Genomic DNA, 15,784 nt, shown 5'->3' on the forward strand with positions numbered 1-15,784 from the left:
AAACAAAATAATCTCGTCATCTGCAAGGAAGTACGAGCAATGATTCTGAGAAGTACAGGCGGAGACAACAGTAAGTACAAGCGGTAATTACATAAAGAAAATACCCCCACATAAGTTCACATAGCAACATTGTGAAGTTAAAAATATTAAGATCCGGGAAGTGAAGAATATCTTAAATTAGAATATAGGGACAATCTAACATTATCATTTCGAAGCACACATGCTAGTTTTTGTAAAACACACTAGTATCAAAACATTTCCAGGAATTACAACCACGAAGGCCAAGCAGTACAAGGACATGTCGTGGGAAGTTCAGATGCGCGTGGTGCTGAGCATTTTGTGTGGCCATGGACCTCAAATGGACACCGTATGAGAAACTTATAGTCATTTTAATGAACACTTTCGTGAAACATCGCCGAGAAGTACAACCGCATTTCCCTAGAAGTGCAAGTTCGTGTCGAGGGAAGTTCAATGCTCTATTTTTACGGGGCGGAAATCTATTGTTCAAATCTCATCGATTTGATCACCAACCACTTCAATCATTGTCACCAAAAGCTTTATATGGTAGAGTATATGTCTAATTTCATTACCTACAACATTTTACAACAAATAAATGGATCTAATCTATCAAATTCAAATCGTTATCCCACAAAATATACCGGAAACATGATTTCAAAACTTCTAAAATTAGTTTCAAATCGTTCGGAGTTAGCAAAAATGGTAGACATTAAAAAGATGCGCCATTTTGTGACCTTTCCAACCGTATATCATTTGCATTGTTTAAATATACTGCATGGAAATCGCGGGGAAAATCATTCGGTGCCCGTCACATAAAATGGGCGGACAGTAATTCAAGTTATTCTCTTAAACTGTAAGGAATTGGAGAAAACAATTGGAATAAGAAAGTTGCGCCTAGTCCATAGCTTTCCAACGCCATATTATTTGCATTATTCCGACAAACGGTTGAAACAAATCATCCAAATTACTCTCCGCCCGTTTTTAAGCACGTCCGAATTTTTGATACTGCTAAAAAAATTGTCAGTATGCTCGAACTAATTGGCACTTTATAGTTTTCCGCTCGATTTGTCCTCGATCAATTTGTTCATTTGCGTGGGCTTATATAGTCAGTTCTGCACTCGATCCGTTAATTTGCTGAAATACCATGGTAGAGTTTTGTACTCAGTCTGTTTGCTAAAATGTCGATGTGCATTTTTAGTTTTGTAGTTGACATGATTGCTGAAATGCATAATCATAAGTATAGTTTTGTACTCGATGGATATACCTTTCCTACTCTGCCTTAAATTAATCACCAACCACTGTATCTCATAATTAAACAGATGGACAGAATTTGGATAATGCATGGACACTTATCTTCCCCTTCATATATAAATGGTGTTCAACACTTTATGAGGTTTGTTAGAGCTAAATGAAGGTCACAACCTGGACGTGTACTGCCCATGCTGCACATGTATTAATGGTGAGAAGAGGCCTCACCATGTAGTGGAAGATCATTTACACATTTTTGGAATGGACCGCACATATGTTAGGTGGATTTATCATGGTGAACCATATAATGATCATTTAGCGGGAGAAGCAGATCTTGCTCACACTGTATGTGTGTTGGCATATGTAGTTAATTATTTATATTGATGCTGCCGCTGTTTCGATCAATAGTTTGCATTGATGTGCAAGGTTCTGTACTCAAATTTAACTTGTTGCAGATGGATAAACCGGAAGGAGAGAAAAAGCGCTTGCTTCATGAAACCGGCAGCTCTGGGACCTGTGCTATGCCAGTTGAGAAGGTAAATCTGTAAAACGACATTTGTTCAGGTTGCATCCCTTAGATGTTTATCTAATAGATTGATGTACTAATTGTAGAAGCATAGAGTTGAAGAGGACTCTCAGTTTGATGGGAGAGTTGAAGATGAATCTCAGTTTCATGCACCTATGGATGGTATTGATGATGAACCTTCCATAGACGAAGGTCCTGCTCCTGAGATTATCCAGCCTATAGATGGAGGCCGTGGACCGAGTACACAGCTTTGCGTTGAAGTGGATGCACCCGGAGATCATCAGGGGCGTCCGGGTAGTCTCAAGACCACCCAACCCTAATGCACATGTGGATGGTACTGATGACGAGCCTTTCATAGACGAAGGTCCTGCATCTGAGATTATCCAACCTACAGAAGGAGGCCATGGACCGAGTACACAGCTTTGCGTTGAAGTGGATGCACGCCCGGAGATCATCAGGGGCGTCCGGGTAGTCTCAGGACAACCCAGCGCTGATGCAAAATGTTGAGCTACTTTATGATTCGTACTCTTATGTTCTGGTGTTGTAGTATGTACTATCTATGTTATGATTTGTACGCCTTTGGCGCTAGAACTATAATTAAGAATTCAGTGGATGATCGCGTTGCAAAATTTGACACCCACACAATCAGTTCGTCGTATGAGTAGTAGCACAATTACTTGTACAGCGAGTCCTGCCAGCGCATTAATCGGTAGCATGAAACACTTTCAGGTAGTCCCCTATGATTTATATTAATTGACTCAATTTTTTCTAGATATGGATGTATCTAGATGCATTTGTTAACTAGACTAGATACATTCGTATCTTGACAAACTTGAGTCAATTAATATGAATCGGTGTAAACTGCCCAAGTCCTCGAGCAACTAGTTTATTGACTCTGGACTCCAAGCCTCTCGCGGCAAGCCATCGACGAAGCTTTGACCAGTTCTTGGCCCGCAATTGTTTTTTTTTTTTTGCAAATAGCAAAGCTTTGACCAGTTCCTCTCGGAATACATCACGCCGGTGAGCTTGCACGGTTGCCATGAGCACTTTCCGGCGGAACTTCCTCTGCAGCGCCCTGATGGCGTGTAACTCACACGTTCGTTGGGAACCCCAAGAGGAAGGTATGATGCGCACAACAGCAAGTTTTCCCTCAGAAAGAAACCAAGGTTTATCGAACCAGGAGGAGCCAAGAAGCACGTTGAAGGTTGATGGCGGCGGGATGTAGTGCGGCGCAACACCAGGGATTCCGGCGCCAACGTGGAACCTGCACAACACAACCAAAGTACTTTTCCCCAACGAAACAAGTGAGGTTGTCAATCTCACCGGCTTGCTGTAACAAAGGATTAGATGTATAGTGTGGATGATGATTGTTTGCGTGAAAACAGGTAAAACAAGTATTGCAGCAGATTGTATTCAATGTAAAAGAATGGACCGGGGTCCACAGTTCACTAGAGGTGTCTCTCCCATAAGATAAATAGCATGTTGGGTGAATAAATTACTGTCAGGCAATTGACAAATAGAGAGGGCATAATAATGCACATATATGATATGATGAATATTGTGAGATTTAATCAGGGCATTACGACAAAGTACATAGACCGCTATCCAGCATGCATCTATGCAGTCCACCTTCAGGTTATCTATCTATTATATTATTAAAACAACAAACAATCAATGGTGTAGATTAGCTAGCCTAAATCAAATCAGAAACAATGGTTAAGATTAACTCCGTGGCATCCGGCCACTATCAACTTTGGATACAGGTATATACAATGTTATTCCCCCTGACGTCTACACAACAGATAAGAATCTTAACTTCCTGGCCAAAAGCGGCGGCGGCGTCGCACCCGGGAGGTGGTTGAGATCGATGGAAGCCCGGTCTATGGTGGCAAACAGACCGGCATCCAATCCAGGACGAGTCTAACAGGATACCTTCTCTTCTTTGACAATCCAAGACGAAGCATTACCGCTGGCGGCGTGTTCTCTACTCCATGGCCTGGCGTCCGGCCAGTGTCGATTTGGATACGAATATTCCCCCACGTCTACGCATCAGATACGAACAGAGAAATTCTACTATTAACTTCCTAGCAAGAAGCAACGATGTCGTTGGCCCTGGAGGTGGTTTAGATCGATGGCAAGTTGACAACCCGGTCTACACGGTGGTAAACACAGCGCAGCAGGCAAGACGAATCTAACAGGATACGTTCTCTTCTTCAACAATGCAAGAGGAAGCAATACCGGCGGCGTTCTTTAATCCATGGCCTTTGGGCATCGTGTGATACGCGTTCACCTCTAGGCGTTCAATCTTGCACTGCTGTACGTGAAGTACGTGAAGTTACTCATGCCACGCTGCGATCTGCATCAGTCAACTAGCCAGGAAATCAGGGTATACGTGCGTGCATGTGCATATTGATGTTGAGGTATGTTATCACCTGATATGCACAATGTTATTTCTAACGTACATAGAAATTTTGATTGTACAAGATTAAAGCAGCTAGAGCCGTATGTGTATGCAGATGAAGGGAGGTATTTTATCCAGCGGACAACGCCGTCCTAGCAGGAATCGATAAATACATAAGATTTCAGGTATCAATTTAAACGATCAATTTCAGGTATAAATACTTTAGTACTTTTTTGGTTATGTTTTCATTTGCTTTATTTTTTCCAAAGTACATAAGATTTGATGAAGGTAATAAATTAAGAAGTGCAGGCAAGAGGTCATAGATGCATCGCATATAATTAAGAGCGCGATCTGCATCAGTGAACTGTCCGGGAAATCAGGGTATACGTGCGTGCATGTGCATATTGATGTTGAGGTATATTATCATCTGATATGCACAATGTTATTTCTAACGTACATAATTTTTTTGATTGTACAATATTAAAGCAGCTAGAGATGTGTATGCGGATGAAGGGAGGTATTTTATCCAGCGGACAACGCCGTCTTAGCAGGAATCGATAAATACATAAGATTTCAGGTATCAATTTAAAAGATCAATTTCAGGTATAAATACTTTAGTACTTTTTTGGTTATGTTTTCATTTGATTTATTTTTTCCAAAGTACATAAGATTTAGTGAAGGTAATAAATTAAGAAGTGAGAGAGAGAGAGAGAGAGAGAGAGAGAGAGAGAGAGAGAGAGAGAGAGAGAGAGAGAGAGAGAGAGAGAGAGAGAGAGAGGGAGGGAGGGAGGGAGGGAGGGAGGGAGGGAGGGAGGGAGGGAGGGAGGGAGGGAGGGAGGGAGGGAGGGAGGGAGGGAGGGAGGGAGGGAGGGGGGAGGGAGGGAGGGAGGGAGGGAGGGAGGGAGGGAGGGAGGGAGAGAGAGAGAGAGAGAGAGAGAGAGAGAGAGAGAGAGAGAGAGAGAGAGAGAGAGAGAGAGAGAGAGAGAGAGAGAGAGAGAGAGAGAGAGAGAGAGAGAGAGAGAGAGAGAGAGAGAGAGAGAGAGAGAGAGAGAGAGAGAGAGAGAGAGAGAGAGAGAGAGAGAGAGAGAGAGAGAGAGGGCTTGCCAATGGCGTTGAAATAATTCACACGAAGTATGGATGGATATATGAGGTAAAGACAAAAGAAATCTGTATTATCCTGCAGTTTCGAAAAAAAGGAACTAACAAATTGATTTTTCAAACGAATTCCAATTGAATTCAATAAAAAAATTATCTGTTTACTTTATATGAAATTTAAGCTGGGATAAGAATAAAAATATTTTTCGTAATACTAAATTTGAAATACTAATACAGAAAAACTATCAAATATATTATTTGTGTGCTTCATATGAACTGCATGAATACCTACATAAATACGATTTACACTAAAACTACGCATCTGATTCAATTGGGAATGAAACATGGAGGAATTGACTAAAAAGGATATGTAATCCATATGCACGTAAATAACTAAAGTTTTAGATGAAATTTATACAATAATTAGAAATTCCAAATATTAGGAAATATAAGAAAAAATATCAATTTTTTTTGCAAATTGACTTTCATACATACTGGAATCAAAATATGCATAAATAAATGCTTCTTTTTTTCGATAAAGGATGCTTTCATTACTTTTATAAGCAATTACATCCAGCCTCTGCATAACCAGGATGCACACAGCCGTTTATGTTGTCTCAGGTTCGAAAGTGATAAAAACAAAAAAACTAGGCGAGATACACATCAAGATGAAACATATAACGCCTAAGAAATAGGTGGGGCATCTATCCGTAGACTATGCTGCCACCCATGTTGGGAAAAAGTATCCCTCGCCGTAGCCTCCAACCGTGTACGGACCTCCGTAAACAGGTCTCGGTTCTCCACTCGCTGAAGAGGTAACCACGAACGGAGAATACCTGTACATCCGTAGATGACCTGCAACAAAGAGCAATTTTTATCATTAAAAATCTTGTCATTTCTACATAGCCAAAGCGCCCGGATAATCGCTAGCGCCCCCACCCTAAGAAGCAACTTAAACCTTGAATCAACCCCATGGAGCCAATTACCAAAAACATTGGCAACACCGGTCGGAGGATACGTGGTAGACGCTACTTGGATGACTCGACCATATAGATCTCGCGAACCGGCACTCGGAAGAACAAATGCTTGATTGTTTCGTCCTCGTTGACGAGAAAACACATCGAGTACTTCCATGCCAATTACGCTTAACAAGATTATCTTTGGTGAGGATTACCTCGACGAAGATACCATCCAAAAATTTTAATTTTTAATGGTATCTTCATCTTCCAAATCTTTTTATTATTATCAACTCGGTAGATCGGAAAGAAGGATCGCGTTGTAGAAAGATTTCACAGAGAAAGCACCGTTGGCATGAAGGTTCCATCTAAATTCGTCCGGTTCGTCCGATAATTGAATATCCCCGAGCCGTTGAATTAAGGTATTCCATGCCGCAAGTCTTTGTCCAAGTAAAACCCGTCTGAACGTCACATTCGGGGGTGAGGTAGCCATTACAGTAGCAATGGTATCACCTTGACGACGAACAATCCTATAAAGAGCTGGATACTGTTCACTTAGGGGTGCGTTGTCAAGCCAAGCATCTTCCCGTAAACGTATTTGTGCTCCATTTCTGATTGAGAAAGTGCCATGGCGAAAAAATTCATTTTTAGTCGCCATTAGCCCGGCCCAGAAGTGAGAATCCCCTGGTTTCCAAACCATTTGGGATAGTGTCTTCGAACCGATATACTTTTGCCGAAGGATAGTCTGCCAAATCCCATCCTCAGTGAGGAGCTTAAACAGCCATTTTCCCAATAGGGCCGAATTCTTGACTTCCAAATCATGAACTCCAAGCCCACCTTGGTCTTTGGGACTACAAACTATACTCCACTTAACCGAGTCGATATTTCTTTTCTCACTCGTCCCCTTGCCAAAAGAATCTGGATCGATAATAATCGAGTTTATGCAGAATTCCTTTTGGTAAGATGAAAAATGATAACATATACGAGTACCATGTTTGTGAGTACCGAATTAATGAGTATCAATCTTCCACCTAGGGACAGCAACTTGCCTTTCCAGCTACTAAGGCGTTTTGTAGTCTTTCTTCCACTAATTTCCATTCCGCGATTGTAAGTCTCCGATAATGAATCGGAATACCCAAATAACGAATCGGAAATTGGCCTTGCCCACAACCAAACAACTCTGCGTACAGAGTCGCATCATTTTGGGCATCACCGAAGCAGAACAATTCACTCTTATGGAAATTGATTTTCAATCCTGACAATTGCTCAAAGGCCGCCAAGATTAATTTCAAGTTTTGAGCTTTTTCAAGATCATGATCCATAAATAGAATTGTATCATCGGCGTATTGAAGTATAGATAAGCCACCATCAACTAGATGTGGAATCACACCTTCAATCTGGCCATCAGCCTTAGCCCGCTCTATGAGTATAGCCGAATATCCGCTACAATGTTAAACAACATCGGTGATAACGGATCCCCTTGGCGTAACCCCTTTCGTGTTTGGAAATAGTGACCGGTGTCATCATTGACCCGGATTGCGACACTACCACCATACACAAAATCATTTATCGGAGCGCGCCACTCGGAGAAAAACCTTTCATCCTGAGTGTTTGCTGTAGAAACGACCACTTAACTTTATCATACGCCTTTTCAAAATCTAGTTTCAAAATAACCCCATTTAATTTCTTAGAATGCATCTCATGTACCGTCTCATGCAAGACCGCCACTCCATCAAGGATGTTTCTTCCTTGCATAAAGGCCGTCCGTGATGGCTGGACAACATGATCCGCGACCGTATTAAGTCTAATGGTGGCCACTTTCGTGAAAATCTTGAAACTTACATTTAATAGGCAGATAGGTCTATATTGTTGAATCCTTTCTCGCCTCATTAACTTTCGGTAACAAGATTACTTCACCAAAATTTAGACGAAATAATTCTAGTTGTCCGAGTGTAGGTCATCGAACAAATCTAGAAGGTCCGATTTAATCGTGTCCCGGAAAGTTTGATAAAACTCAGCTGGGAAACCATCGAGACCCGGTGCTTTATTGCATTCCATTTGGAAAACTGCCTTCCGAACCTCTTCCTCGGTATAAGGTGCGGTTAGTAGACCATTTTCCTCAACGGAAACTTGGGGTATATCGGCCGTTAAATCCTCATTAAGAGAGAAAGTACTTTCCTCCGGAGGACCAAACAAGCCTTTATAATAATTAGTAATGTACGATTTGATCTGCTCATGGCCTTCAATCACCCCTTCATCTTGAGTAAGAGAATGGATACGTTTTTTCCGATGTCTTCCATTGGCTAAAGCATGGAAATATCGCGTATTTGAATCTCCCTCTAAAATGAACTGGGCTTTGGATCGCTCGGTACCATTTGAGTTCCTCCTCACGAAGAAGACTCGCCATCCGCGCATTTGATTGATTTTTGAGTTCAATCTCCCGCGTCGACAACGGTCTAACCTCCGCAAAAGCCTCAAGCTCATCAATGACCTTTGATAAGCGAGCCTTCTCTTTTTAAGAATACCAGCCGTATGGGCAGCCCAACCACCGAGATGTTTGCGTAATGATCGCATCTTATTGTTCCATCTCAGAATTGGAGAGCTGCCACCGACCGGTCTCTCCCAAACCTTCTTAACCATATCAAGAAAACCATCCCTATGTAACCAACCAAGTTCAAATTTGAACGGCCGCTTACACACAGGGCGGGGTTCCCCAGTGGTTAGAAGGATGGGGGCATGGTCAGACAGATTTACAATACATTCTAGTGCACGGACAGACACCATAGGGTATTTATTTTCCCATTCGGTGTCCATCAACACGCGATCTAGTTTCTCGTAGGTGGGTTCAGGCAAGCTGTTGGCCCAAGTAAATTGTCGACCAGACATGAACACCTCCCTTAAATCAAGACTGTCAATGACAGCATTGAATAGAAAAGGCCAATGTCCATCAAAGCGGCCTTTGCTTTTCTCGTGAGGGAATCTCAACAAATTAAAATCGCCTCCGATTAAAATCGGGTAGGGATTATCTTTTTTAAGATTTACCAACTCACGTAAAAAGTCAGCCTTAAAAGCATCTCGAGCGGCACCATACACAGCGACCAAAGTCCACTTGAACCCGTCTCGCTTTATTCGAATGTCGAGTTTAATGTGGTACTCGCCATCAGAACTAGCTAAGACAGTCATGGTATCAATACGGACGCCAAGTAAAATGCCACCGGATCTACCACGGGGTGGGCGAGAAAACCACTGAAAGTTAATTCCGCCTGACAATCGGTCAAGAAAACTTTGTGTGAAATTTTGCCTACCCGTCTCCGATATAGCAATGAAATCTAAATCATAATCTCTACAACCATCGGCAATGTGAGAATGCTTAGCCAAGTCACCAAGACCTCTGCTATTCCGAAACATGCCGTTCATCGAGAAACTATTTTGGATTTAGACTTTTTGCCATATCTACGAGATTTCTTTCCAGCCGATGATCTAGAACCACGTTCAGAGGCAGAGAGGTCATAAACTGAACTAAGCTCTGAGTGGTCTAAATCAACTTCTGTCACACCCCCAACTAAAGCCGAGAGAAGATGACCATCTAGGATGCCATCATCTTCGTCATCGTCAACAGTGGAAGTAGCCAGCTCAGTGGATCCATTTGGAGCAACCGTTAAACGGTCAAGCTCCGTCTGTCTCAACACATGAGCTGAAGCTAAAATCTCATCCGAACCTCTACCCAAAGATATACCTACACTACTCAAATTCGAAGAAATTCTAGTATCAGAAAAAGAAGTGAAGGACTTGGATGAAAATCTGGTACCTGCCGTGTCGAGGTTCTTTTCCGCCTTACGCCGCATAGCCCTCTGCATCACGTCTTCATCCGTAGCCTCCACGCCGTCCTCCGTCGTAGCAAACCTCCCACTCCTCCTCACCGGCGGCTGCGCCACTGGTGGAGGAATAGTGGGGGGAGGATGCAAAACGGGGGCAGCTGGCGGAGGCGGAGACGAGCGTGGTGAAGAAGACCGTCCTGACGCTGGTGAAGAAGATCTCGATGCAGGGGTAGATGGCGATGAAGCCCCCTGCACCGAACCCGACCGCGACGCCGAAACCCCCATAGGCGGCGAGGGCGCCGGGGATCGGCTGCGTCGCCGCAAAGGGGACTGGCCGGGGCGCCTCCCCAACCGGTCCTGCTCCTCCTCCTGAGGCGCACGGGGCGAGGACGGTGCAACCCCAGGCCCTCCGCTCTGGCCCGCGGCCGGCTGCTGCCCAGGCGTGGCCGGGACTGCATGCAGTCCCTCACTGCCCATGGCCGGCTGCTGCAGTGTCACCGAGGCAGGGGGCGGTGGCTGCTGCCCCACCGTTCCAACGTCCTGGTGCTGCGCCAGCTGCTGAAACCCCGCCGGACCAGGGGGGTGCTGCTGCGTCGCCGTATCAGCGGCAGGGAGCTGCGGCAGCGCCGAGCCCAAGGCCGGCTGCTGCTGCTCCACCACCACCGCGGCGTGTCGCTGCATCCCCAAGTCCGACGAGCCAACCGTCGGAGAAGAAGCCTGCAGCAGCCCCCTCTCCGTCTGTGGCGAGGTAGAAGACGGAGTGGGAGCAACTAGAGGACCACCGAGCGGAGTAGGAGACGAAGACACCGGACGATTCCTTCCCTGCATGAAAGTCCGAACACGCGACGGAGGCGGAGTTGCCACCAAGTGTGGCGACATCGACAAAGCTCTAGCCACAATCGCCTTGCCCCTGTCAGTCGTCGGCGAGTGGTTAAACGGGGTCATGGCGACCTGAGTAACCGGCACCGAAGCTGAGCCAGAAGTAGGCAAAGATGCATGACCATCAACGTCCATAAGTGAGGCCCCTGGTGCCCCCTCGCCGCGGCATCATCAAAACCATCATCGTCACCATGAGCCGCATCGTCCTCATCTTCACCCTTCCAAAAGAAAGGACGAAACCTAGGGTCCGGCTTGTACTCAGAAGGCTCACGGCGAAATCTGAATCTGTATCCATTAAGCTGCAAGCGAGCCAGCACCTCTAAGCATGGTGGTCCGTGCTTGGCCTTATCTTTCTCCAGAACAGAAGTATCTCTCATGGCCACCTGAATACGAACTAACCCCTGACTCCTCAAGGTGTACAAATCCACATCAACAGTAGTACCAATAAAAGTACCAACAGCCCAAAGACCGAGGAAGTGACGTAGAGCATTCGGAACACCCTCGACATGCACCCAAACAGGCTCCATCACAAACTCTGGCAAAACATCCTGCTGAGTCCAAGAAGAAACCATGGCCTGTGCATTAATCTTCAGCACGCTCATCTGCATGCCGTCAATCCTCGACAAGTCCTCAGCGGTGGGGATCCCAATCAGAAAAGCGTTATCACCATGAGGCTGCGCCTCCCACTTCCAAGTGGGATTCCCCGGACACATGCGCGCCATGAGATTCTGAATATCTGCCGCTGCAACAGTCCCCTCCCCTGACACCTGTACCAAAGCTGTAGGTGCTCCGCTGGATAACAGCTGTGGCTTATAAACTGAGTCAGGAACCTGGAGATCTAGCGTGGCGTCATTACCGCAACCCACAAAAAAACTCATAGGTCTCGGGGTCTTCAGCACAGGGCAACGAATAGTCGGGTGAGCCCCTGAGTCACAAACCAAGCAGTAATGAGGAACCTTACAGTCCTTAGAAGCATGAGTGTTGACCGCGCACTTCCAACAGCGACCCGCTTTCTTCGGCTTCACCACAGGTGCAGTCGCCGCAGGCGCAGCAACCACCGGTGGAACAGCCGGCATCAGCGGTGCAGAAACCGTCTCCAACACTGGCGTAGGACTACTAGCCGGGTGCGGGTCCTGCATGTGACCCTGCAGAATAGCTGGCGGCGCAACAGTACCACCTCCCGCTGTCCCCACCGCTGCGACGGGTTTCTTCTTCCTCCTCTTCTTCTGCTGCCCAGGCTGCGCCGGCGGAATAACCTGCTGTGGTACCTGTGACACCACCGGCTGCTGCAATGGATTAGTAGCGGGGAAATAATGACCTTGAAACTGAGCATACTGCTGCTGCGGCGGGTACTGGGGGTAAGGCTGCTGCTGAGGGAGATACGGCGGCTGTTGAGGAGGTACGAACGGAGCGGCCTGCATGCGCGGCTGCGGCGGGCGAAATCCCGCCTGAGGCCGGGGCGGCGGTACAGGGGCCGGCGGCATGAGGGCCCCCTGCGGCCAACCCTGGAACCCCGGAGGGCCTTGGTACCCTCCAGCGACCGACGTAGCTGCCGCCGCCTGCGGACGAGCCGGCGCCGAAGGAGCGGGCGCCGTCCCCGGAGGAACGGAGCGGGGCGGCCCGGCCATGGGACCCGAGGCGGCCGACGCCAGGACGTCGGCGAAAGATCGACGAAACGGAGTGCACCCAACGGAGGCGGACGACGGCGAGAGGTTTAGGCGAGGCTCAGGAGGAAGGGGCGGCGGCGTTGATGGATACGAGGCGGAGGCGACGTGGTTTCGGTGTGAGGACGATCGTGTGATTGCATGATCGCTCGTCGTCACACCCATCCGTCTAACCCCACGCTGCAGGCCCACCAGCGCGCGGCCCAGCTTGGCCCAACACGGCCGCGGCCCAAGGCGCGAAGATCCCGCCGCCTCCGTTTGAACCGAAGGCGGAGAAGCCGCCTCGCTCGCCGGCCGGAGCTCGTCGCCGGACGTCCGCCTTGCTCCCTTGGCGGCTGCGTCGAGGAAATCACCGAAAACCGCCGGCGGCGTGAACCTCTTGGGCGGTAGTGGGCCTTTCCATCCTTTAAGGCGCACCGGCTGCCGCGGAAGCCGCCTCCCCGGCGGCGAGCTAGAGACAGCCCGACGAGGCATTGCAGCAGCACGCGGAGGAGACGACGAGCGTGCCCGCGGCACAGCCTTCGCCACCATGGAAGCATTCCTCCCCCAGGACCTGGATGCCGCCGCCGGGAAACCGATCTTCGCCCAAAAGTCCTCCAAGAGCGCTTCACGATCTAGATCCTTGTCGATCGGCAGCACCTCCGGATCATCTTCAAGGCCAGCCCACGCCACCTCCTCAGCCACCGAACATCCATCCTCCCCATCCAGATCGTCGAGCGGATCGAATCGGCCTTGAGAGGGAACAGGGAGCACCGTCGGAGGGATAGAAGAGCCTGACCGCCGGCGGGCTAGGCGCGCCGGAGTCCGCCAGGGCTCGTCCATCCTCGCGCTTCTCGTCCAGGCCGTTGGTAGTCTGATGCCACGAGCACCGTGTTGCGAACTAGAGTTTATAAAGCAGTGTACCTAGCTGAAACTGGCAGAGAAGTTTTATGCTAGAAAGAGTGATATAGTGTGAACATGTACAGCTTCCAAAAACGGTAATACAAGACATGTAAAAGAATCATCATGTCGATCACAATGTCCTAGAATTTAAGTAACGTTGTTTCTCCAAAAAACAAAAACGTCTTAAGAACAATGTGGACACAATAAAAAAAAGGAGAGAGAAAATCAGATGCCAAGTAGGAGTGTAGCGTGAAGAATATTGGTAATAACCTCGCATCTTTATATGCCATAGAAGAAACTGCTTGACATGCAAACGGGGGTTGGATAGAGTAACAAAACACAAGGTTTACCGTCAAGCCCAACATATTTAGATTTTGTTTGCGGTAAAAACAAATATTACAAAATTATAAGAGGTAGACACTTAGGACCATACAAGAGTAAAACAATACAAAGATAAAATGTTACACTTAATAAACTATAATACTATAGTGTCAGCTGCATGCATGCATTCAATCTTCTGCGACTGAATGCCTAGAGGTATGCTAAATATATTGTACTCCCTCCAGTTCATATTAATTGACTCTAATATGGATGTATCTATACACATTTTAGTTTTAGATACATCCATATTGAAGTCAATTAATATGAATCGGAGGGAGTAGTTAACACGAGGAAAATAATTAGTACAGAAGGATAGCAAAGTGTCTTTCACACGAATATTCTTGCTACAGGTTTCTACAATCCGAATTTTCAATCTAATAGCTCTGTCTACACAAAAAAGTAATATCTAATAGCACACCAACATCTCAAATTTGGTTTAATGAATAGAGCAAAACTACTGCTAAGGAAAATAATATCTAGCCACGTGGATGCACGGGTCAACTTGCCAGGAGGAAGATGTGGCGGACAGCCGGAGGCTACCCGTTGTGTGGAGAGCAAGGCACATGCGTGCATGATGTCGCGAAGAGCCAAGGGTGATTCCCTATTGTACTCAAGGTGGACTTATCGGGGACTAATGACCAGTGCTAACTGAATTCTGCTTTCTGGCAGTGATAGGTTTGGATGTTGGTCATTCACGTTCTAGATTTTGTTCTATAAATATTTTTACTTGATTTGCATCGTATGTCTATGAGATTATGACATGTATTGAGGATCAGCTTATTGCAGAAATTTGTGTGTGATCACGACATCAGAATTGGACCCTGAAGCAAAGGAAAGCGGTATGCCCTTTTTTATCTTTCTCTTTCCCTTTTAGTTGAACGTGAAGTATAAGAAGTGGTCGGCCATGAAAATACTATTGCTCTGAAATGTGTATTAGTTTTATTCCAAATACGTATCAACTTAGGACTTAGGTTAAAGAACCTTACCAAATACTTTAACTCCGTCCATTGATTTTTTTCATGGATTAATGATCAGTGCTAACTGAATTTTGCTTTCTCGCATGTGTTCAAATATAGTGAATACATTTCAGTCTTTGTCCGATATATTACCTTCATATGAAGTCTAATAACTTGCATGTGTAATTTCAGGAGAAAGACGCAGCAGATGGCTGGAGGCTACCCGCTGTTTGGAGAGCAAGGCACAGGCGTGCGTGACGTCGTGAGGAGCCAAGGGTGATTCCGTATTGTATTCAAGGTGGACTGTTGGCCGTTTTGGATCAGATACATCGACTAGGGCTATTTGGACTAAAGGATCTTTTCTGCTGATAATATAGAACCTTCTTCTTCCCAATTCTATAAGTACCAGTTGATATAGAGAGCAATACAACATCACTAATGTGGACAGAGTGCTCATAATGTTTCGTGTGGCTGTTCTCAGCTTCTGGCGGTTAAGATTTAGTAGGTGAGACGAATGGGTAGGTCAGTTTTCGGCTGGAGAACTTACATGTTTTTTAGCAATATATAGAAGCATCTAGGTGTTAATTTAATTACCTAAGCTAATATACGATTTTCCTATTTTGTTTCAGGTTTGTGGCCATGCTTTCCACAGTAATGAAACAAGTTCAGATATTCGATAATTCAATATGATGTGGAGAGCCCAATTGGGTCACCCCAGACCACTATTGTCATTGTATCTGGAGTATCGACGCTTTATCATCAGATATTTCAAACTATTAAGTAGACACTGAGGTTTATAAACTAACATATCATCAACATAAGGCTATTTATAGATGTTTTCGGTTTGATCACCATGGAATAGAGTTACAAATAAAATCAGGGGATAGGGATTCATGGATGACTAAGTGGTCTGACCATGCAAGGACCAAGGTGGAAACATGTACAATACACTTATATACG

This window comes from Lolium rigidum, chromosome 3, assembly GCF_022539505.1.
Source record: "Lolium rigidum isolate FL_2022 chromosome 3, APGP_CSIRO_Lrig_0.1, whole genome shotgun sequence".
Classification (NCBI taxonomy): Eukaryota; Viridiplantae; Streptophyta; class Magnoliopsida; order Poales; family Poaceae; genus Lolium; species Lolium rigidum.